This window comes from Nomascus leucogenys, chromosome 17 (genome assembly GCF_006542625.1).
Source record: "Nomascus leucogenys isolate Asia chromosome 17, Asia_NLE_v1, whole genome shotgun sequence".
NCBI classification, from domain to species: domain Eukaryota; kingdom Metazoa; phylum Chordata; class Mammalia; order Primates; family Hylobatidae; genus Nomascus; species Nomascus leucogenys.
Window position 1 is genome coordinate 93,080,306 of NC_044397.1, and position 24,949 is coordinate 93,105,254.

Below are 24,949 nucleotides of genomic sequence, written 5' to 3' on the forward strand. Positions count from 1 at the left end.
TGTGGGTCCAGGGCCATGAGTTAGGAAACTGAGAAATCTTGGAAATGATGAGACAGGCTTGGGCAAATGACCTTAGGTTTCACCTTTCTGAGACCCAGTTTCCACCTCTGTAAAATGCGGATAGTAATCTTGTCTTCTGGCCTTATGCAGAGGGTCCCACGAGAGGGAGCCTATAAAGTCTTCAAGAAAGCGGTGCAGCAGTTATGATCACCAACATTCTTCCCCAGCAAATGAGCCCCCGAAACCGGCATGCAGGATTCGAACCCGCTCACCTAGCGCGGGATTCGAACTCGCGAAGCGACTCGCGCCTTCCTGACGTCACGAAGTCACCCTGGAAAGCCGCTCTTCGCCCCGCCCCCCGGCCCCGCCCGCGCCCGGAGCCCCGCCCCGCTCTCCTGGGCGCAGCCTACCCCGCTGCCTGCCCCGCGCCCCGCCCCCGCTCCGGCCTCCCGCCGCCGGGGCTCGCGATTGGTCTTGCCGGGACGCCAGGGCCCGCCCCCCGAGTGTCGGCCCTGCCCCCGCAGAGGGGAGCGAGCGCTCGCGGGCCGGGGCGGAGGGTTGGCTGCGCGGCGGGGCTGAGGCGGCCGCCGGGCCCAAGCGCAGGTAAGGGCGGCCGCGAACCGGGCCAGGGGGAGTGAGGGCGCGGCCGGCGTCCCGGAGAAGGGACTGGGACAGCTCGGATTCGGCTGCGGACCGAGTTGGGGGTCGGAGTCGGCTGAGGAGGCGGGCTGGGGCTGGGGACCCGGGCTGCAACTGGAGGCTGGGGTTGGAATTGGGGACGGGGCTGCGCTTGGGGGGTCGAAGTTAGCTGGGGAGGGGCTGGGGCTGGGGACTGGGACTGCACTTGGGGCTCAGGGCTAGCTGGGGAGGGGCAGGAGTTGCAGGTCGAGGTTAGCTGGGGACGGGGCAGGAGGTGCAGATCGAGGTTAGCTGGGGAAGGGGCAGGAGGTGCAGATCGAGGTTAGCTGGGGAAGGGTTGGGTCTGGGCATTGGACTCCACTTAGAAATCAGGGCTAGCTGGGAGGAGGCTGGAGTTGCAGGTCCAGGTTAGCTGGGGAGGGGGCTGGAGGTGGGATTGGAGTTCTGAGTTAGCTGGGGAGGGGTCTGGAATTGCAGGTCCAGGTTAGCTAGGAAGGGGCTGGTGGTGGAATTGGAGGTCTTGAGTTTGCTGGGGAGGGAGCTGGGGTGGAATTGGAGGTCTTGAGTTTGCTGGGGAGGGGGCTGCTGGAGTGGCAGGTCGAGGTTAGCTGGGGAGGGGGCTTGGAGTGGGACTGGAGGTCTGAGCTATCTGGGGAGGGGTCTGGAATTGCAGGTCCAAGTTAGCTAGGAAGGGGCTGGTGGTGGAATTGGAGGTCTGAGTTTGCTGGGGAGGGGGCTAGAGTCACAGGTCGAGGGTAGCTGCCGAGGGGGCTTGGAGTGGGATTGGAGGTCCAAGCTAGCTGGGGAGGGGGCTGGAATTGTAGGTGAAGGTTAGCTGGGGAGGGGCTGGAGGTGGAATTGGAAATCTGAGTTAGCTGGGGAGGGCGCCAGAGATGGTGTTGGGGGTTGAGATTAACTGGAGAGGGGAACAGGGGTTGAGTCAAGGGTGCAGCTTATTTGAAGAGGGAGCTGGGAGTGGGGTTGAGGTTTGCAGGGAGCTGGAGAGGGGGCTGGGGATGGAGTTTGAAGTGGGGTTCATTGGAGAGGGGGCTGCAGAGGGAATTAGATGTTGAGGTTGTCTGGGGAGAGGAGTGAGGAATGGGGTTGGTGAAGATTGGAGGGACTGTGATTGACGGCCAGGGGTTAGGGTTAGCTGAAAAGGGGCAGAAGGACAAAGTTGGGGTGAGCCAGGGAGTCGCTGGAGCATACAGGTGGGGGTCAGGCTTGTTCCAGAAGGGGTCTGGGGGCTATCAGGGGAACTGGGGAGCTTGTGAGTGTGTGGGGTGGAGGGGGGTTCAGGGAGAAGGAAGTTAGGGTGAAGTTGTGAGAAGGGAGGTGGGGGTAAGGTCCCAGGCTGGAGACACCTGGGGGCAGGTGTTTTGCTAGACATTGACTAATCAGGAGGAAAACGGGGTTTGGGGAGGTGTCTCAGGTAGGATGCAGTTAAAAGGAATTTGGAGAGGACTCACACTTCTACTTTTGGGGGAGATGTTAATTGTTTGCTCTAGAACTGGGCACGGGGCAGAACCCCCGTGGGAACAGTGAGTTGAAGGAGACGGGAGTTCGGAATACTTTTTGAGGTTTATTTCTAGGATATAGGGTGCCAAGGAGAACGCTTCAGGAAGGAGCAAGGCTCCTGTCGGTGACTGAATTTTTCAGGAACTAAAGTGGGAGTTTTTGGGACGGTGCTATTGAGCGACGTGGGTGGCACTTTATTTTTCCTGGGGAGCGGGGGTTGCTAGGGGTTGGGAGGTGGGCGGTGGAAGACAGGCTTGATGAACAGAGGCAGCGGATCCCCAGCTAAGCGTCTTCACACGGTTGCTAGGTGTCAGCGAGGCAAATGCCAAGTTCACAAACTTGTTCCCGTCGTGGGATGCTGTGATCTTGCCTTGATGGAGTGTCGGGGGCCTCTGGGAGGTGCGCCTGTGTGTGTTCCGACCCTGCCTCTCGCTGCGCGGTTGGCTGTATCATTTTTTGAAGGTGTTGTTTACTCCCCTGCAAAGCGGGAATAATAAAAACAGTAGCATGTGCCTCTCAGGGTCGAATTACGGGATGTATGCGTGGAATATTTCCTAGCACATAGTGAGGGCATCTGAAGCACGGAGAATAATGGACTCAATCCAGTTTTTTTCTTTGGTGGGTTTGGAGATGGAGGAGTGCGATGACTGGGTTGTCACAGAGGAGAGGAAAGGAAGTGACTGGAACTTGACCCTAGTCCTGCAACCTTAGGAGCACACATCAGGGTCACCCCCAGAAGCTTTTAAAAATAATCTGCATGGCTGGTTGTGGTGGCTCATGCCTGTAATCCCCGCGCTTTGGAAGGCCGAGGCGGGTGGATCACCTGAGGTCAGGATTTCGAGACCAGCCTGGCCAATATAGCAAAAACCTGTCTCTACTAAAAATATCAAAAATTAGCTGGGCATGGTGGCGTTTGCCTGTAATCCCAGCTAGTTGGGAGGCTGAAGCAGGAGAATCGCTTGAACCCAGGAGGTGGAGGTTGCAGTGAGCAGAGATTGCACCACTGCACTACAGCCTGGGCAACAGAGAGAGACTCTCCCTCAAAAAAAAAAAAAAAAAAAAAAAAAGAAAAAAAAGAAAGAAAAAAAAGGACTGCAACAACAAAAAAAATCTCATTATTATTATTATTAATTATTATTATTATTATTATGTTGAGACAGAGTCTCAAATATGGAGCATGTCTCCATATTATTAAAAGTGAGTAAAAAACTGAAAAGAAAGACTTTCCCCCACGCCTGGTGGCAGGTGATTCTCAAAGCTCGTTAAGTAACGGATGCACCTGCTTAAGAGAAGGCTGCCTGGGTCATTCCAATTTAGGGGCACCCCGTAAGGAACCACATCGAGCTGTGATTATATGCTTGAAATTTTGAGTTTACAACTTCAATTCATGGGGTGTGTTTGGGTCTCTCTATCCCAGTGCTGCAGACATTTGGGATCTGATCGTCCTCTGGGGTGGGGCCTTCTGGGCACTGCAGGGTGCCGAGCAGTGTCCCTGGCCTCCACCCACTCCACACCAGGAACTCCCCACATCGTGACAACCACAGATGTCTCCGGACATCACCCAGTGTCCTGTAGAGACAGAGACACTCCAGTGTGGAACCCTTGTTATAGACAAAACTGATTTATTTTCTCCTTTAACGACCTCATCTCCCCTTTGATGTGCAGGAAGTGGGGCCATTCAGAATTGGGGATTGTTTTTAAGTCATTTAGTGCTATCATTTTGAGAGGGGAGAAGTAAGGTCTCACAGCTTTTAGAAAACATTAGAAATGCCTACTTATGGCTGGGCGCGGTGGCTCACGCCTGTAATCTCAGCACTTTGGGAGGCCGAAGTGGGTGGGTCACTTGAGGTCAGGAGTTCAAGACCATCCTGGCCAACATGGTGAAACCCCATCTGTACTAAAAATATAAAAACTAACTGGGCATGGTAGCACACGCCTGTAATCCCAGCTACTTGGGGGGCTGAGGCAGGAGAATCACCTGAACCCGGGAGGCAGAGGTTGCAGTGAGCTGAGATCGTACCACTGCACTCCACACTGGGCCACAGAGCGAGACTCTGTCTCAAAAAAAAAAGAAAAAAAAAAGAAAAGGCTACTCCTTTCTAGGTGGGCCTTTTATGTGGCTTTTGAACACTTAGTACTGATTTAGAAGATGGGCTGAAGTTGTCACTTGCAGGCATTGGAAGATGACAATGTTTGCAATGTGTTTTATTGATTTTAACCTGGAACGTGAAGCTTCCAGTGAAGCTCAAATTCTGCAGGTGCATCTCGATCTTACAGAGGAGCTTAATTTAGAAAACATCCTTTGACTGATGCCGTTATTTTCTGTTCTTGTTTCATGCTTAATAAACCCTGGGGCCCCACTGTTTGACGGCAAAGAGAACTAAACACAAATTACCCTCACGCGTAGACAATTCAGCTTCGTGTTTACTGAATGGAGGCATTTTTCCTGTTCACTGAGTAGTAGTGGAAAACACTCCTTTCTTCATTCAAGGTGTTATTCGGATTTTTTCAGTTGCACCTGGAAGCAGCGATGGTCTTTAAAATCATATCCACCGGGTCGTTTGTATTTTTGAAGATGCTTCATGGTTTCTTACGAGAAGGTCGTGCCTGGTCTCTGTGGGCTTGGGAGCTGGTGCTTTTTTTTTTTTTTTGAGACACAGTCTTTCTCTGTCACCCATGCTGGAGTGCAATGGTGCAATCTTGGCTCACTGCAACCTCCGCCTCCAGGGCTCAAGCGATTCTTCTGCCTCAGCCTCTTGAGTAGCTGGGATTACGGGCGTGCACCACTGCACCCGGCTAATTTTTATATTTTTAGTAGAGACGGGGTTTTACCATATTGCCCAGGCTGGTCTCAAACTCCTGACCTCAGGTGATCCACCTACCTCGGCCTGCCAAAGTGCTGGGATTACAGGCGTGAGCCACCGCACCCGGCCTGTCCTTTTATTTTTGAGACATGGTCTCGTTCTGTTGCCCGGGCTGGAGTGTAGTGACACGATCTCAGCTCACTGCAACCTCCGCCTCCCGGATTCAAGCTATTCTCCTGCCTCAGCCTCCCGAGTAGCTGGGACTACAGGCACCCGCCACCACACCCAGCTAATTTTTGTATTTTTAGTAGAGACGGAGTTTCACTGTGTTGGCCAGGCTGGTCTGGAACTCTTGACCTCTGGTGATCCACCCACCTCGGCCTCCCAAAGTGCTGTGATTATAAGCGTGAGCCACGGCACCCGGCCTGTCTTTTGTTTTTGAGATGCGGTCTCATTCCATTGCCCAGGCTGGAGTGCAGTGGCGCCATCTTGTCTCATTGCAACCTCCGCCTCCTGGGTTCAAGTGATTCTCCTGCCCCAGCCTCCTGAGTAGCTTCCATTACAGGCATGCGCCACCACGCCTGGCTAATTTTTGTATTTTTAGTAGAGATGGGGGGTGGGGGGGCGGGTCTCACCATGTTGGCCAGGCTGGCCTCGAACTCCTGACCTTAGGTCATCCACCCACCTCGGCCTCCCAAAGTGCTGGGGTGACAGGCGTGAGCCACCGCGCCCTGCCGCTGTGTCCTTTCACGGCTGATTTCTGCAATTCTGCGTCCTTGGTGATGTCGGGCGCCTCTCCCCGCTCGTTGATATTTCTTGACTTCACTTGTCACTGCTTTTTTTACATGCACTCTTTGGCCTGGCCTCTGTCTCTTAAGGGTTAGAGAAAAATGTTCATGGTTTATGTCACCCAGGAGACCTTACAGATGAGTGTGAGAGCTAAGGAGATGGGCCGACCCGTCCTCAGTCACACAGTGGCCCCCGAGGGGTCACTCCTGTCCTCTTCCTCCTCCCCCATCCTGCGGCATGAGTGGGCCACGCTCTCTCTGTGTGGTTCCTCCCCCACATCGGCTCCTGACACGGGTGGGCGGTGGGGTTTGTGGGCAGCTCCGAGATGCTTCCATGAACAGTTACTTGAACCTCGCAAAAGGAAAAATCTTACTGCTTTTTATGATAAAAATTGAGGTGTGATTTATACTTCATAACATTCAGACCTTTTAAAGATGCAGTTCCATCTTTTAAATAATTTTATCAGCTGTGCAAACATCCCTATAAGCCCCTTTCAGAACATTCCTGTGATCCCAGCATTTTGGGAGGCCAAAGTGGGAGGATCACTTGAGGCCAGGAGTTCGAGACCAGCCTGGCCAACATGGCGAAACCCCGTCTCTACTAAAAATACAAAAATTAGCTGGGCGTGGTGGCGGGCGCCTGTAATCCCAGCTACTCAGGAGGCTGAGGCAGGAGAACGGCTTGAACCCGGGAGGCGGAGGTTGAGGTGAGCACTGCACTCCAGCCTGGGTGACAGAGTGAGACTCCATCTCAAAAAACAAACAAACAAACACAAGATTCCATCGCCCAGTAAAATCTCTCGTCCCCCTGAGGGGGACTCTCCACCCCCTCCCCCAGCCCTGGCACCCACACCTCTCCCTCCTGTCTCTGGACTGGCCTGTCCTAGACATTTCAAAGAAATGGGTCACACACTGTGTGGCCTTTTGTGTCTGGCGTCTCTCACTGCTTGTGACATGCTCAAGGTGCATCCATGCTGTGGCATGCGTCAGAACCTCGACCCTTTTCAGGGCCGAGTCGTGTTCCGGTGCGTGGACAGGCTGAGCTGTGCTCATCCATCCATCCAGCAACACACGCTCGGCTGCTTTTGCCTTTGGGCAATGAAGCACGGTGCTGGGATGTAAATGGCTTTTTCCTGGGCACAGGCAGCCCACTGAAGCTTGGGATGTTTGTTTAGTGGTTCTTTCTTCCTTCCTTCCTCCCTCCCTCCCTCCTTTCCTTCCTTCCTCCCTCCCTCCTTTCCTTCCTTCCTTCCTTCCTTCCTCCTCCCTCCCTCCTTTCCTTCCTTCCTTCCTTCCTCCCTCCCTCCTTTTCTTCCTTCCTCCCTCCCTCCTTTCCTTTCCTTTCTTCCTTCCTTCCTTCCTCCCTCTGTCCTTTCCTTCCTTCCTCCCTCCCTCCTTTCCTTTCTTCCTTCCTTCCTCCCTCCGTCCTTCCCTTCCTTCCTTCCTTCCTTCCTTCCTTCCTTCTTTTCTTTTCTTTTTTCTTTTCTTTCTTTCTTTTCTTTCTTTCTTTCTTTTTTTCTCTCTCTTTCTCTCTCTCTTTCTTTCTTTTTCTTTCTCTTTCTCTCTTTCTTTCTCCTCTCTCTCTCCCCTCCCTCTCTTTCTTTCTTTTCTTTTTTTTTTTTTTTTGACAGTCTCACTCTGTCTCCCAGGCTGGAGTGCAGTGGTGTGATCTCGACTCATTGCAACCTCCGCCTCCCAGGTTCCAGTGATTCTCCTGCCTCAGCCTCCCGAGTAGCTGGGATTACAGGCGCACGCCACCACACCCAGATAATTTTTGTATTTTTAGTAGAGACAGGGCTTCACCATGTTGCCCAGGCTGGTCTCGAACTCCTGACCTCAGGTAATCTGCCCACCTCGGCCTCCTGAAGTGCTGGGATTACAGGCGTGAGCCCCTGTGCCCGGCCCCTTCTGTCTGCTTTCTTTCCCATCCCAGTGTTCTCTCTTGAGCTGACAGCCTCGTCATCCCTGGCGGGAGGCTCCGAGGTGACGAATCAGCCTCTGGTTTCTCCAGCTCCAGCAGGACCTTCCTAGTAAGCTTCCTGGGCACTGATCAGACGGTCACTTCCCTGCCCCCTGCCAAGTCAGCACCCGCATGATGGCACCCCAGTTCCTCATGGGGTCCTCTGTGGTCTGGCCCTGCTCCCTGACCCTTCAAGTACCCCCCCCCGCCACCTTGGCTCCATCCACCTCCCCGGTGCCCCTGCGTTTCCTGGACGCTGCCGTTGCTGTCTCCTTTGTCTGAAACGCTCCTTCCTTCCTTCCTCTATCCGACAAAGGCCCGTTGTGTGCCTATTTTAAGCCTCAGAACTGGTGCCAGGCCCTGGGAGCACCACGTGAATGAGGCATCTGTGTGCTGGTGTGGGGGCCGTGGAGATGGCAGTCCGGGTCAGAGGGGCCTGAGCCCAGGGTGGCACAGAGGTGGGGGCCTTGGGCCTGCGTGTTCCAGGAGCTGTATAGGTGCAGGGTGATAAGAAGTCGTCCGGGGGGTAGAGAGGGGGCTGAGGAAGGTCCAGACAGGAGTCCACGAGGAAGCTTTGAGTAGAATACAGGTTTGCCAGGGAACGGATTGGTGGAGACTGGCCCATCTTGGCGGGTACACAGAGGGTGCTAGGTCTCCCCATGCCACTCACCACACATTTTCTCAGCCTGGCTCACTGCAGCCTCAAACTCCGGGCTCAAGCAATCCTCCCACCTCCGCCTCCCAGAGTAGCTGGAACTACAGATGCACACCACCATGCCCAGCTAATTAAAAAAATTTTTTTGTAAACATGGAGGTCCCCCTGTATTGCCTAGGCTGGTCTCGAACTCCTGAGCTCGCGTTTGACCCTACTCTGGGATGGCCTGAGTAAGGTCATTCTCTGCGGCGGGGCTGTCCTGGGCACTGCAGGTCCTGAGGTGCTGAGCAGCGTCCCTGGCCTCCACCCACTCCACGCCAGGAGCACCTCCACTTGTGACCACCACAGATGTCCCCAGACATAGCCCAGTGTCCCTCAGGGAGCAGATCACACCTGGGCTAGGGGAGTCCACAGACTCCAAGAGACTCTGCGTCCCATGATTTTCTGCCCTGCTGAGGTCCCAGGAGGCTGCACACGTTGAAATCCACACCCTGAGTGGGGAGGGAAAGAGGAGGTGAATCCCAGAAGCAGGGGGTCCCCCTGGTTTACACCGTCTGCCCCATCGGGAGTTTATTCCGGTGTCCAATGTGATCAGGAAGCAGACTTGACGTTTTCCCAAATAATGTAGGGGCTCCCTCTTGGCACTGCAGGTAGGGGGACCGGATTGTTCTCTGGGGTGGGGCTGTCCTGGGCACTGCAGGGTGCTGAGCAGCATCCCTGGCCTCCACCCACTCCACGCCAGGAGCATCTCTGAGTTGTGACAGCCACCGATGTCCCCAGACATTGTCCACAGTCATCTGGGGTTGAGAATCACTGCTCTATACCAGGCTATGGTAGAACAGATCCTTTAAACTAAAACTTTTTTTTTCCCCTAAAAACTATGGTTGAACTAGTTAAGTGCTATTCCCTGCCAAAAAAAAAAAAAAAAAAAAAAAGCAACAGCAAAAAAACTTCCCAAAATGTAGATTCCTCCAAAAATAGTGTCACCAATTCCAGATAGCCTTGACATTTCCGACCCAAATCCCCTACGCTTCCCCGGCCTCACAAGCTCAAATGTAGCCCAACCCAGGAGAGAGAAAGGAAGAGAATTTTATCTTCAAACAACCAAGATTTCTTAGGCGTAGAGACATTGCCGTTTCAAGGTCAGAGTCATTTATTTTACAGACATTTATTAACGTTCACAACACAACATTAAGTGTCTGATATTGTGTCGAGTGATGGGTTTACAAAATGAAGGCAGGGACCTCGACCTCTGAGAGCCTCCAAGAGGAGGCGGCATTTGATTAGAGACTTGGGGGGAGGGTGGTGGGTAGAATGTGGGCGTTCATTCTTTAACCCTTGACGCATTTATCTGGTGCTGTCTCTGTCTCATGTCCAGCCATACCCTAAATCAGAGCTTGTCCCTGGGGGCGATTCTGGCTTTCAGGGGACACTGAGCGATGTCTGGGGTCATTTGTGGCTGTCACGACTGGGGCTGCTCCTGGCATGGAGTGGGTGGATGCCAGGGACACTGCTCAGTGCCCCGCAGTGCCCAGGATGGCCACACCCCAGCGAATGGTCCAGAGCCCCGATGTCCACAGTGCCCGGGGAGAGACCCTGGTTTGCAGAAATGGTTACCTTTTTGCAGTTTCTGTAGAGTTACTCTTTGGAAGATGGTAAAGTAGAAAAACATTACCTTTGATGTACGTTAATTAGTTGAAAGTCTGCTTTTCTTTTCTTTTTTTTTTTTTTTGAGACAGAGTCTTGCTCTGTCACCCAGGCTGGAGTACAGTGGCGCGATCTTGGCTCACTGCAACCTCCACCTCCCTGGCTCAAGCAATCCTCCGACCTCGACCTCCTGAGTAGCTGGGAATACAGGCAGAGATCACTATGCCCCCTAATTTTTTTTTTTTTTTTTTTTGGTAGAGATGGGATATTGCTATGTTGCCTAGACTGGTCTCAAACTCCTGAGCTCAAGTGATCCTCTTGCCTCAGCCTCCAGAGTAGCTGGTACTACAGGCACATGTCACCATATCCAGCTAATTTTTTGTAGAGATGGAGTCTCACTATGTTGCCCAGGCTGGTCTTGAACCCCTGAGCTCAAGTGATCCACCCACTTCGGACTCCCAAAGTGTTGGGATTACCGACGTGAACCACTGTGCCTGGCTGAACGTCTACTTTTCTTTTTAATGAGATAGGGGCTTACTCTGTTACCCAGGCTGGAGTGCAGTGGCACAATCACAGCTCACTGCAACCTTGAACTCCCAGGCTCAAGTGATCCTCCTGCCTCCGCCTCCCAGATAGCTGAGACCACAAGCATATACTGGCACACCTGGCTAATTTTTGTATTTTTTGTAGAGACGGGGTCTTGCTGTGTTGTCCAGGCTGGTCTTGAACTCCTGGGCTCAAGCAATTCGCCCACCTCGGCCGGCCCAAGTTCTAGAATTACAGGTGTGAGCCACCACGCCAGATTTCATTGTTCATTTGACCTTTGTTGACAAGCCCAAGACTGCTGCCCTGGCTTTCTTAAAAAACTCCCTAACTCGATGGACAACAAAGCCAGGAGGAATCAAAGAAAAGAGGCGAATCCAGCCAAGTTCAAATGCAGATGTCCTGGCAGAGTCTGCTGGGCACAGAGATGGCTGTGCCTTCAGTGTGGTCGGAAAGCAAGGCTTGGACTTTGCCAGCCTTGGCAGTGCCCAGTTGTAGGAGGAGCCTGGGGCCGCTGCCGTCATGAATGACCACTGACCGGGTGGCTAAAATAACAGAAATGTGTTGTCTCATGGTTCTGGAGACCAGGAGTCTGAAATCACGGTGTGAGCAGGGCTGCGCTCCTTCCAGAGGCTCCAGGGAAGGAGACTTCCTGCCTCTCCCACCCCATGGGGGCTCCAGGAGTCCTTGGCTTATGGCCTCATTGATCCAATTTCTACCTCTGTCATCACAAAAGGCCTTCTCCCTGGGTGTCCGTGGAAATTTCCCTCCTTTTTTTTTTTTTTTTTTTTTGAGATGGAATCTTGCTTTGCTGCCCAGGCTGGAGTGCAGTGGCGTGATCTCAGCTCACTGCAACCTCCACCTCCCAGGTTCAAGCAATTCTCCTGCCTCCTGAGTAGCTGGGATTACAGGCGTGTGCCACCACGCCCAGCTACTTTTGGTATTTTTAGTAGAGACGGGGTTTCACCATGTTGGCCAGGCTGGTCTCGAACTCCTGACCTCAGGTGATCCTCCTGCCTGGGCTTCCCAAAGTGCTGGGATTATAGGTGTGAGCCGCTGCACCCGGCCGAAATTTCCCTCCTCTTATAAAGTCAGTCTGGGCCAGCACTTTAGGAGGCCAAGGCGGGTAGATCGCTTGAGCCCAGGAGTTTGAGACCAGCCTGGGCAACAGGAAAAAATCCCGTCGCTACCAGAAAGACATAAATAAGCCGGGCGTGTTGGCATGCGTCTGTGGTCCCAGCTACACAGGAGGCTGAGGTGGGAGGATCGTTGGAGTCTGGGAAGTGGAGGCTGCAGTGAGCCGTGATTGTGCTACTGTACTCCAGCTTGGGTGACAGAGCAAGAGTCTGTCTCACAAAAAAAAAAAAAAAAAAAAAAAAAAAAAGAGGCCGTCGGTCGTTGGATTTAGGGTTCATTCTAATCCAGTGTGACTGCATCTAAACTCATGTCATCTGCAAAGACCCTGATTCTTTTTTTTTTTTTTTTTTAATTATACTTTAGGGTTTTAGGGTACATGTGCACAATGTGCAGGTTTGTTACATATGTATCCATGTGCCATGTTGATTTCCTGCACCCATTAACTCGTCATTTAGCATTAGGTATATCTCCTAATGCTGTCCCTCCCCCCTCCCCCCACCCCACAACAGTCCCCGGAGTGTGATGTTCCCCTTCCTGTGTCCATGAGTTCTCATTGTTCAATTCCCACCTATGAGAGAGAACATGCGGTGTTTGGTTTTTTGTCCTTGCGATAGTTTACTGAGAATGATGTTTTCCAGTTTCATCCATGTCCCTACAAAGGACACGAACTCATCATTTTTTATGGCTGCATAGTATTCCATGGTGTATATGTGCCACATTTTCTTAATCCAGTCTGTCATTGTTGGACATTTGGTTTGGTTCCAACTCTTTGCTATTGTGAATAGTGCCGCAATAAACATACGTGTGCATGTGTCTTTATAGCAGCATGATTTATAGTCCTTTGCGTATATACCCAGTAATGGGATGGCTGGGTCAAATGGTATTTCTAGTTCGAGATCCCTGAGGAATCGCCACACTGACTTCCACAATGGTTGAACTAGTTTACAGTCCCACCAACAGTGTAAAAGTGTTCCTATTTCTCCACATCCTCTCCAGCACCTGTTGTTTCCTGATTTTTTAATGATGGCCATTCTAACTGGTGTGAGATGGTATCTCACTGTGGTTTTGATTTGCATTTCTCTGATGGCCAGTGATGATGAGCATTTTTTCATGTGTTTTCTGGCTGCATAAATGTCTTCTTTTGAGAAGTGTCTGTTCATGTCCTCTGCCCACTTTTTGATGGGGTTGTTTGTTTTTTTCTTGTAAATTTGTTTGAGTTCATTGTAGATTCTGGATATTAGCCCTTTGTCAGATGAGTAGGTTGCAAAAATTTTCTCCCATTCTGTAGGTTGCCTGTTCATTCTGATGGTAGTTTCTTTTGCAAAGACCCTGATTCTAAGTAAGCTCCCATTCCCAGGTGTGCGGGGTTGGGTTGTGGACCGTTCCTTTGGAGGGGTGCACAGTGCAACCCCCAACGCCTTCGTCCCCTGCGTGCCGTGAGATTCAGGCTTTTCCCAGGCTGTGTGGTCCCAGGTGCTAAATCCCTTCCTGCTTCCTCCTCCTCCCTCCTGCCTTTCCCAACTACAGAAAAATTACACGTGCACCATCCCACAACCAGTGGAGAACTCTGTGCCTGCAGGGGCCCCTGGGAGCACAGGCGGCTGCAGGAGGAAGTGGGAGTTTTGAGATTGTGTCCTTCCCATAAGCACCCGGGGGCAGGGAGGCCACAGGTGACCACGCAGCCCTCTGAGAAGTGTCCCCGACTGCTCCTGGTCTGTAAAACGGGGTGGAAATGCCTAGCCCTGGCCACATACAGCAGGGATGCACCGGGAATTTTAAAGCACTTTGTAAATATATATATATATATATATATTTTTTTTTTTTTTTTTTTTTTTTTTTTTTTGAGACGGAGTCTCGCTCTGTCCCCAGGCTGGAGTGCAGTGGCACCATCTTAGCTCACTGCAAGCTCCGCCTCCTGGGTTCACGCCATTCTCTCACCTCAGCCTCCCGAGTAGCTGGGACTGCAGGCGCCCGCCACCATCCCCGGCTAATTTTTTTGTATTTTTGGTAGAGACGGGGTTTCACTGTGTTAGCCAGGATGGTCTTGATCTCCTGACCTCGTGATCCACCCGCCTCGGCCTCCCAAAGTGCTGGGATGACAGGCGTGAGCCACCGCACCCGGCTCTTTTCCTTTTATTATTATTTTTTTATTTTAATTTTTTTGAGGCAAAGTCTTGCTGTGTTGCCCAGGCCGGAGTGTAGTGATGCAATCTTAGCTCACTGCAACCTCCGCCTCCCAGGCTCAAGTGATCCTCCCACCTCAGCCTCCTGAGTAGCTGGGACTGTAAGCATGTAACACCACGACTGGCTAATTTTTCCATTTTTAGTAGAGGTGGGGTCTCGCCATGTTGCCCAGGTTGGTCTCAAACTCCTGAGCTCAAGCAGTCCTCCCATCCCGTCCTCCCAAAGTGCTGGGATTACGGACATGCGCCAGTGAGCCCTGCTGAAACCATTTCTAATAAGATTTTATGATTCTGTGATTGCATTAAAGTACAAAGATACAGTTGGGTTTTTAAATAGACTTTATTTTTTTAGAGCTATTTTAGGTTTACAGCAAAATTGAGCGGTAAGAACAGAAAGTTCCCATACACCCCCCTGCAACCCACAGGCACAGCCTCCCCAACTACCAGCACCCCATACCAGAGTGGTGCATTCCTTATAATCACAATGGATGAACCCACGTTGACACATCATTGTCACCCACAGTCCCCAGTCTCTACTGGAGTTCACTCTTGATGTTAAAGATTCTACGGGTTTGGAGAAGGGTGTAAGGATATGTGTCCACCATTGTGGTATCCTATAGTTTCACTGCCCTGGCCGGGCGCAGTGGCTCGCACCTGTAATCCCAGCACTTTGGGGGGCTGAGGTGGGTGGATCACTTGAGGTCAGGAGTTGGAGACCAGCCTGGCCAACATGGCGAAACCCCATCTTTATTAACAATACAAAGCTTAGCTGGGCGTGGTGGTGCATGCCTGTAACCCCAGATACTTGGGAGGCTGAGGTGGGAGGATTGGTTGAATCTGGGAGGTGGAGGCTGTAGTGAGCCGAGATTGTGCCACTGCACTCCAGCCTGGGTGACAGAGCAAGACCCTATCTCAAGAAGAAAAAAAAAAAGATCTGAGCCAACAGGTTAAAATAGAAAAACTCACATGGATTTGTAATCAGAGAATCTTAGAAAGGCAGCTGAGGAGGGGCTTGGAGCACGTCCAGTCCAGGAGTCAGTAACCACTGCCCTTGGGCCACCTCTGGCCCACAGCCTGGTTTTATATGTGGCCCCTGGGCTAAGAGTGATTATCCCATTTTTATTTTTATTTTATTTTACTTTTTTGAGACAGAATCTTGTTCTGTCGCCTAGGTTGGAGTGCAGTGGCGTGATCTCAGCTTACTGCAAACTCTGCCTCCCGGTTCAAGCCATTCTCCTGCTTCAGCCTCCCGAGTAGCTGGGATTACAAGTGCCTGACACCACACTCGGCTAATTTTTGTATTTTTAGTAGAGATGGGGTTTTGCCGTGTTGGCCAGACTGGTCTTGAACTCCTGACATCAAGCGATCCTTTCACCTCAGCCTCCCAAAGTGCTGGGATTACAGACGTGCCCGGCCTCCATTTTTAAATGGTTGGAAAAACAAAGTCAAAGGAAGCCCTGCTTCTACCCACTGGCAAAAGAAGCAAAAAACAAAAGTCAAAAGGCCATGACACATGACAATTATATGGCATTCAGATTTTAGTGTCCAGAAATAATGTTTTATTGGCACACCGCTCTGTGTATTCTGCTACCATGGTGTAGTTAAATCGTTGCCGTAGAGAGTGGCTCCACCGCAAGGCTGAAAACACTGGATATCTGGACTCTTACCGAAAAAGCGTGTTGGCCCTCGAGTCCATCTCGCATGCTTTACGGATGGCAAAACTGAGGTCTGGAGGTTTCACGAGTTAGTGGTCATGCTGGGACTTATCTTGGAACTTTGTACTTGAGCATTTGTCATGTCATTTCAGCCTCTGTGTTGTCAGAGCTCTAACAGTTAACTTCAGAGAATTCCATCGAATATGTTTTTTTTTTTGAGTTGTAGTCTCACTCTGCAGCCCAGGCTGGAGTGCAATGGCGCCATCTCGGCTCACTGCAACCTCCGCCTCCCGATTTCAAGTGATCCTCCTGCCCCAGCCTCCTGAGTAGCTGGGATTACAGGCGTCCACCACCACACCCGGTTAATTTTTGTATTTTTAGTAGAGACGGGGTTTCACCGTGATGGCCAGGCTGGTCTCGAACTCCTGACCTCAGGTGATCCACCCGCCTTGGCCTCCCAAAGTGCTGGGAGGCCCACCAAGCCCAGCCCAAATATGGTCTTGTTAGGAGCGTTTATTCCTAAAGCCTCCATAATGAGAAGGGCTTAATGATTTGGGAACAATTATATATAATAATGTTTTCCCCTATAGCATGGTGCCATGCATTGTATGATTGGCATTTTGTTTTTTTTTCCTTTTTTTTGCATTATTTTTATTTTTTTCTCATTTATTTATTTATTTTATGTATTTATTATGTTGGGGCAAACGTAATTGTGGTCTTTGCCATTAAAAGTAATATTTTTTAAATTTAAATTTACATTTGTTTTTTGAGGCAGAGTCTTACTCTGTCACCCAGGCTTAAGTGCAGTGGTGTGGTCATGGCTCACTGCAGCCTCCAACTCCCGGGCTCAAACGATCCTCTCACCTCAGCCTCCTGAGTAGCTGGGACCACAGGCACGCAACCCCATGCCTGGCTAATTGTTGTTTTATTGTAGAGATGAGGTCTCGCTATTTTGCCCAGGCTGGTCTTGAACTCCTGGACTCAAGGATCCTCCCACCCTGGACCCCCAAAGTGTTAGGAGGACAGGCGTGAGCCACTGCACCCAGCGAACAATGGGTTCATTTCTGTCAACTCCACACTTTATTCAAATGTCATTAATCTTACCCTAATGTCCTTTCCCGCCCCAGGACCCGCCTAGAATCCCACGTGACATTTAGCCGGCTCATCTCCGGGGATTCTTCCGGGTTGGGACCATGTCTTAGATGTTCCTTGCCTCTCGTGATGTGGACGGTCTTAGGAGGACTGTCTGGGTATTGTGTGGACTTACTTCTGATCTAGGTTTGTCAGATATTGCTCTCATGGTCAGACCGGGGTTATGGGTTTTGGGAAAGAATACGTAGGGGTGAGGTGCTCTGTTGCTCTCTCCCTGTTGGGGGTCCTCGAGACCCTAGTGACTTCCCACTGGTGCTGTTAACCTGGTTCTCCCAGCCCAGGTGGCCTTAGCTCACCTACGAGCTACTCTGAGGTCGGTCATTCTTCCTGAGGGAACTCCCCACCTCCCCAGAGCACAGACACTGACTCCATCCTTCTCCTGCAAACTTTGCTTTTCATCTTCGCATCACGATTTTTCTTTTTTTTTTTGAGGTGGAGTCTGCCTCTGTGGCCCAGGCTGGAGTGCAGTGGCGCGATCTTGGCTCACTGCAAGCTCCGCCTCCTGGGTTCATGCCATTCTCCTGCTTCAGCCTCCCGAGTAGCTGGGACTACAGGCACCCACCACCACGCCTGGCTAATTTTTTGTATTTTTCGTAGAGACGGGGTTTCACCATGTTAGCCAGGATGGTCTCGATCTCCTGACCTCGTGATCCGCCCGCCTCAGCCTCCCAAAGTGCTGGGATTTCAGGCATGAGCCACTGCACCCAGCCTGCATCATGATTTAAACTTCTTGGCCAGGCTGGTGGCTCACTCCTGTCACCCCAGCACTTTTTTTTGTTTGTTTTTTGAGATGGAGTTTCACTCTTGTTGCCCAGGCTGGAGTGCAATGGTGCAATCTCGGCTCACCGCAACCTCCACCTCCTGGGCTTAAGCAATTCTCCTGCCCCAGCCTCCCGAGTAACTGGGATTACAGGCATGCACCACCACACCCGGCTAATTTTGTATTTTTAGTAGAGACAGGGTTTCTCCACGTTGGCCAGGCTGGTCTCGAACTCCTGACCTCAGGTGATCCACCCACCTCGGCCTCCAAAAGTGCTGGCATTACAGGTGTGAGCCACCATGCCCAGCCTAACCCCAGCACTTTGGAAGGCCAAGATGGGAGGACTGCTTGAGCCCAGGAGCTTAAGACCAGCCTGGACAACATAGTAAGACACCATCTCTACAAAAAAGAGAAAAAATTAACTGAGTGTAGTGGCGCATGCCTGTAGTCCCAGCCACTTGGGAGGCTGAGGCAGGAGGATCGCTTGAGCCCAGGAAGTTGAGGCTGTAGTGAGCCAAGATCATGCCCCTGCACTCCAGTGTGGGTGACAGAGCCAGACCTTGTCTTAAAAAAAAAGAGAGAAAAAAAAAAAGTGGCTGGGCGCGGTGGCTCACGCCTGTAATCCCAGCACTTTGGGAGGCCGAGGTGGGTGGATCACGAGGTCGGGAGATGGAGACCATCCTGGCTAACATGGTGAAACCCCGTCTCTACTAAAAAATACAAAAAATTAGCTGGGCGCAGTGGCGGGCGCCTGTAGTCCCAGCTACTCAGGAGGCTGAGGCAGGAGAATGGTATGAACTGGGGAGGCGGAGCTTGCAGTGAGCCGAGATCGCGCCACTGCACTCCAGCCTGGGCGAGACAGCGAGACTCTGTCTCAAAAAAAAGAAAGAAAGAAAAAAAAAAAGTAAGTAAAGTCTCTTTTGACCCCGCCCCACAAAGGCTCCGCTCCCTGGGGTGGTTTCAGGGTGTTGGAAACTCGTCATCTTCCCTATCTTGGCCACAGACACTGAAGACAGCCCGGGGGAGACGTCTCCCTCCTGATTGGAGACATATGCGTCCTGCCGGTCCCGAATGTGTTGGGGGGATTGGCCGGGATCCCGGTGCTGGAGACTGAAGCAAGCAGGCGCCGGGCCGAGGTGTTGAGCGCAGTTTTGCCTGAGATGCAACATTTTTAAAAAGTAGCGGGGAGGCCGGGTGCGGTGGCTCACGCCTGTAATCCCAGCACTCTGGGAGGCCGAGGCGGGTGGATCACCTGAGGCCAGGAGATCGAGACCAGCCTGGCCAATGTGGTGAAACCCCGTCTCTACTAAAAATACAAGAAATAGCCAGGCGTGGTGGCGGGTGCCTGTAATCCTAGCTACTCGGGAGGCTGAGGCAGGAGAATCGCTTGAACCCAGGAGGCGGAGGTTGCAGTGAGCTGAGATTGCACCATTGCACTCCAGCCTGGGCGACGGAGTGAGACTCTGTCTCAAAAAAAAAAAAAAAGGCTGAGACAGAGACCACACAGGGCTGGGAAACTGTCTGACCGCCGGCACTTTCCGCCCCCTGGCCTCTGGGACCAAGGTGACACCCCTGGGTCCACGTTCTCGCACTGATGAAGTGTCTGGTAAAGGCAGAGGATTACTGGAAAGCAGGATACCAGTGGGGGCTGAGGTGGGGTTGGAGTGTCCTTGGAAAGTGAAACTGGGCCAGGACAGGAGAGCTCTGGAGAGAAAGAGCTCAGGCCCTCCTCTCGCGGGCACAGTGAATGGGGCCCTTTGTTTTGCCAAGGCCCTTTTCTTAGTGGCCTCTTTTCACTGGGCAAACAACGGCAGGGTGTCGCTGGGTGTTCAAGGCCGTCCCCTGCCCACCAGGCCCTCGTCTCGGGAGGAGGAGACCGGACGGTCACGGACGTTACTGTGGATCCGATGTTTGGCACACACAGGACGGGGCCTCGTGACTTCCCACCCTGTCCCCCGTCTCTGACTCTCAGCTGCTTCCCCTCTCGCCCACTTTGTTTTGTTTTGCTTCCCTTACTTTACTTTGAGACAGGGTCTCCCTCTGTCACCCAGGCTGGAGTGCAGTGGTGCGATCACAGCTCGCTGCAGCCTCTGCCTCCTGGGTTCCAGCCATCCTCCTGTCTCAACCTCCCAAGTAGCTGGGACCACAGGTGCGTGCCACCACGCCTGGCTGATTTTTAAATTTTTTCGTAGAGATGGGGTCTTGCTATATGGGCCAGGCTGGTCTCCAACCCCTAGGCTCAAGCTATCCTCCGGCCTCGGCCTCCCAAAGTGCTGGGATTACAGGTGTGACCCACCGCACCCAGCCTTCTCTTCATTTTTCATTGTGGTAAATTACATGTAACATAAAATTTCCCCATTTAACCATTTTTTGGGTACATTTAACCAACCACTGTCCCCTCCATCTTTCTCATCTTCCCAAACTGAAACTCTGTCCTCATGAAGCACAGACTCCCCAGACCCCTCCCCAGCCCCAGCATTCCCATCCTACTTTCTTTTCTTTTTTCTTTCTTTCTTTTTTTTTTTAGACAGAGTCTCGCTCTTGTCACCCAGGCTGGAGTGCAGTGGTGCGATCTCGGCTCACTGCAACCTCTGCCTCCCGGGTTCAAGCGATTCTCCTGCCTCAGCCTCCTGAGTAGCTGGGATTACAGGCGTGCGCCGCCATGCCTGTCTAATTTTTGTATTTTTAGTAGAGATGAGGTTTCTCCATGTTGGCCAGGCTGGTCTTGAACTCCTGACCTCAGGTGATCCACCCGCCTCGGCCTGCCAAAGTGCTGGGATTACAGGCATGAGCCACTGTGCCTGGCCCTCATCCTACTTTCTGTCTCTGTGAATCTCAGGGCTCTAGGAATCTCTTAGGAGTGGATCACAGAGGATGTGTCCTTCTGTGCCTGACTTCTCTCACTGAGACTGAGGTCCTCAAAGTGCATCCTCATTGTGGCCTGTGTCAGGATTCCCTGCTGCTGAAGGCTGGATCGTACTCCGGAGTGTGTATGGACCATACTATGGTGATCCGTGCATCCGTTCAGGGCCGCTTGTGTCGCTACCACTTTGGGGCCTCCATCAATAGCACTGCTGTCAACGTTCGCCATCAATAGTACTGGTGCAGGTTGGGCGCAGTGGCTCACGCCTGCCATCCCAGAACTTTGGGAGCCTGAGGCGGGCAGATCACGAGGTCAAGAGATCGAGACCATCCTGGCAAACATGGTGAAACCCCGTCTCTACTAAAAATACAAAAATTACCTGAGCGTGGTGGCAGGCGCCTGTAATTCCAGCTACCCGGGAGGCTGAGGCAGAAGAATTGCTTGAACCTGGGAGGCAGAGCTTGCAGTGAGCTGAGATCACACCATTAAACTCCAGCCTGGGCGACAGAGTGAGACTCCCTCTCAAACAAACAAACAAACAAAAACAAAACAAAACAAAAAAATGGCCAGGCTGGTCTCAAACTCCTGACCTCAACTGATCCGCCTGGCTTCGGCCTCTCAAAGTGCTGGGATTACAGGCGTGAGCCACCGCGCCCAGCCCCATTCGTTTATTTTTTATTTTTTATTTTTATTTTTTGAGATGGAGTTTCACTCTTGTTGCCCAGGCTGGAGTGCAATGGCCTGATCTCAGCTCACCGCAACCTCCGCCTCCCAGGTTCAAGCAATTCTCTTGCCTCAGCCTCCCTAGTAGCTGGGATTATAGGCATGCGCCACCACGCCCGGCTAATTTTGTATTTTTAGTAGAGATGGTGTTTCTCCATGTTGGTCAGGCTGGTCTCGAACTCCCGACCTGAGGTGATCCGCCTGCCTCGGCCTCCCAAAGTGCTGGGATTACAGGCGTGAGCCACCGCGCCTAGCCCCATCATTTATTTTTAAACCCATAGATTTGCTGGTCGTGCTTCTGTGCCCGGTGGGATTTTTGTCCATTTGATGTCACTTTTGCAGCTCAGCACCCTGGGGTTGAGGGAGGATTTGAGCTCCTCTGGCCGATGCTGTCCACTAGCTCCCTAGCCAGCCCCTGCAGGAGCTCCTTTCTTGTTTCTGCACGGGCACCTCCCAGCAGCAAGCCCGTCCCTGCCCGAGCTGGCCTGTCCCCGCGCAAGAGCCGGTCAGCCCCAGGCAGTTTTTTTCACAGTTCAGTTCATTTCCCTCCCTCCTCCTCCAGGGTCTCTCTCTTGCTTTTCTCCTCACCTGAAATGCCCTCAGTTCAGGCTTTCACCATCTCCGCCTGCTCTGGCTCCCCCATGTCTTCTCCCTGTCTGATGTCACCTTGTGCTTCAGTGACACCTTGAAGTTTCCGGGCTCCCACCCGCCTCCCCTCTGCCAGTCTTAATCGGAGCCTGCATCTTCTTCTTTGACCTGAGCGTCGTTTTTGTTTGTTTGCTTTATCTGTAGAAGAGGCTCCTGCCTCAAGAGCAGGTAAGACGACCACCCAGAAGGTGTGGAGAGTATCTAGCAGGTATTCCGGGGAAAATGGTCTTTGTAAAAAAATTAGAGATGGGGGTCTTGGCCGGGTGCAGGGGCTCACACCTGTAATCCCAGCACTTTGGGAGGCCGAGGCAGGCGCATCATCTGAGGTCAGGAGTTTGAGACCGGCCTGGCCTCCCACCCAGGTTGGCCTGGGGCAACATAGCGAGAACCCATCTCTATTTTTTTTTTTTTGAGGCGGAGTCTTGCTCTATCGCCCAGGCTGGAGTGCAGTGGCACGATCTCGGCTCACTGCAACCTCCGCCTCCCGGGTTCAAGCGATTCTCCTGCCTCAGCCTCCCGAGTAGCTGGGATTACAGGCATGCGCCACCACGCCCAGCTAAGTTTTGTATTTTTAGTAGAGACAGGGTTTCACCGTGTTGGCCAGGCTGGTCTTGAACTCCTGACCTCGTGATCTGCCCGCCCGGCCTCCCAAAGTGCTGGGATTACAGTGGTGAGCCACCATGCCCTGCCGGGAGTCCTTATTCATTGAGCCCGGGATGGAATCTTCTAGAATGCAGTAGACTTATTCGAATGCCTCCCTCACTCCTATGCTGCAGCTGCAGGTTTCCGATTGCCTCTCACCCTAGCGCTGCAGTTACCCCCAGAGCAACCCTGTCAGTGCCCCTGAGGCTCTGTCTTCAGATGAGGAAACCGAGGCTTGTGGCACGGAGTGGGAGGCTTCACCTGATGGGGCGGGAGCAGGGGCAGGGACGACCCCTGCCTCCCTGTAGCTCTTTTTTTTTTTTTTTTTTGAGACGGAGTCTCGCTCTGTCGCCCAGGCTGGAGTGCAGTGGCGCGATCTCGGCTCACTGCAACCTCCGTCTCCCGGGTTCAAGTGATTCTCCTGCCTCAGCCTCCTGAGTAGCTGGGACTACAGGTGTGCGCTGCCACGCCTGGCCAATTTTTGTATTTCTAGTAGAGATGGGGTTTCGCTATGTTGGCCAGGCTGTTCTCGAACTCCTGACCTCGTGATCCGCCCGCCTTGGCCTCCCAAAATGCTGGGATGACAGGCGTGAGCCACCGTGCCCAGCTTGCCCTGTAGCTCTTTTATGAGACGGCTCTGTCTGCATTTTGCACAAACTCTTTCATCTCCGTGATGGAACCAGCCACGTTTCCTTGCACATTTTTCCAGGTGAAACTCCAGCTTCCTTCTGGCTGTGGAGTTGATTATACCAGGAACCCTCATATTAAAAACTATTAGCTTCAGGCCAGGCGCGGTGGCTCACGCCTGTAATCCCAGCACTTTGGGAGGCCAAGTGGGTGGATCACTTGAGGTGAAGAGTTCGAGACCAGCCTGGCCAACATAGTGAAACCCAGTCTCTGCTAAAAATACAAAATTAGCCAGGCATGGTGGCGGGCGCCTGTAGTCCCAGCTACTCGGGAGGCTGAGGCAGGAGAATCGCTTGAACCCAGGAGGTGGAGGTTGCAGTGAGCCGAGATCGTGCCGCTGCATTCCAGCCTGGTCAACAGAGCGAGACTCCGTCTCAAAAACAATAAAATAAAAAAAGTTGGAGACCAGCCTGGGCCACATGGTGAGACCCCGTTGCTACAAAAAATAAAAATTAGCCATGCCTGCTGGGGCACACCTGTAGTCCCAGCTATTCAGGAGGGTTACACGGGAGGATCAAAGAAACAAAAACTATCAGTTTCACTTCAAGACGTGCTCCGCATGGTGAGGCATTGGATTTAGAATGCCTACTTAGCCACTGTGACTTTCTTTCTGTGTGAATTTTGAACGAAACATGGAATCTTTCTGTTTCCTTGTGTGTCAGATGGGATAGGAGTCACTCCCTAGCATCATTGAAAAGATTGGGATGGACTACAAGGCTGTGACCTGGATGGGTGGTGGTCCTGGTTATCACTGTTATTGCTGGAATCACTGCTAATATTATTCAATATATTATGTATAAATATTAGTATTGGCTGGGTTTGGTGGCTCACGCCTGTAATTCCAGCACTTTGGGAGGCTGAGGTGGGAGGATTGCCTGAGCCCTGGAGTTCGAGACCAGCCTGGGCAACATAGTGAGACTCTATCTCTATAAAAAATTATTAAAAATGAGCCAGTTGTGGTGGTGCACACCTGTGGTCCCAGCTGCTTGGGAGGCTGAGGCAGGAGGATTGCTTGGAAGCCTAGGAATTTGAGCTGCAGTGAGCTATGACTGCACCACTTCATTCCAGCCTGGGCAACAGAGCAAGATCCTGTCGCAAAAAAATTAGCATTTTACTATATGTTACTTATGTTGTTATTTTTCCTCACGGAAACCATGTGCGTGGACCAAATTGAAAAAACGATGAAGTCTGTTCTTGGGGAGATGGGATTGGAGCCGTAGCTTGGCTGGGCTGGTTTAAGAATCAGGCTTGTATGGAAATAGGAGGGACCATCATGGGAAGCTGTTGGTTTCCAATCGTTGAAGGCTGCGTGACGGAGGATGGGTGGGCTGGTGCATGGGTCAGGGAAGGGATTCTGTTGGCATGGGGTGTAGACCTGGCGTTGAAGGCCACTCCTAGCTCTGAGAGCTGGGACCCCTTGAGAGAAGTAGTTACTAGGCTGGCTTGGCAGAATCAGGGTTGGAGATGATGGTCTTGGGGGCTCTGCCTGCTGCCCAGGACCCCCCGAGACTGGACACCTCATCTGATTCTTCTCCCTGTGTTGTGGATGGGGAAATTGAACCCGTATGCATGTATTACCCCATCCCAGGATGTCGTTCCTCCACCCATAATAGGTGACTTGAGTTCAAAGAGCCAAGTGTGACCTGTGTACAGTGGGTGTGACCCACCTGCCCACCATGTGGCAGCCATGTCATCCCTGGAAGTTTGCATTCTGCGGCCTTTCCTCTGTTACTTTTTTGACTCCATGCCCAATCCCAGCAGCTTCCGAATCCAAATCCTTGCAATGCCACAATACCTACTATATTTCAGAAAATTCTGGAAGTTTCCAGAAGCTTCTGGAAGATTCCAGAACATTCTACAAGTCACCTTTCACTTCTTGTATATCTTGCTCCCCCCAGGTTTTACTTCCTCAATGTACCCTGTGCCCTGAGATGGAAGTGACCAC

The 24,949-nt window shown here is 52.1% G+C and overlaps 1 protein-coding gene across 1 annotated transcript in view; it reads left to right on the top strand.

Moving 5' to 3' along the window:
* Positions 1-519: 519 nt before the first annotated feature.
* The window catches only part of GNG7 (G protein subunit gamma 7), a 187,422-nt gene continuing 162,992 nt past the window's right edge, over positions 520-24,949 (top strand). The window contains exon 1 of the mRNA XM_030795941.1: positions 520-603. The gene's annotated coding sequence lies outside the window, so the exon portion shown is untranslated. The remainder of the gene's footprint in view (positions 604-24,949) is intronic.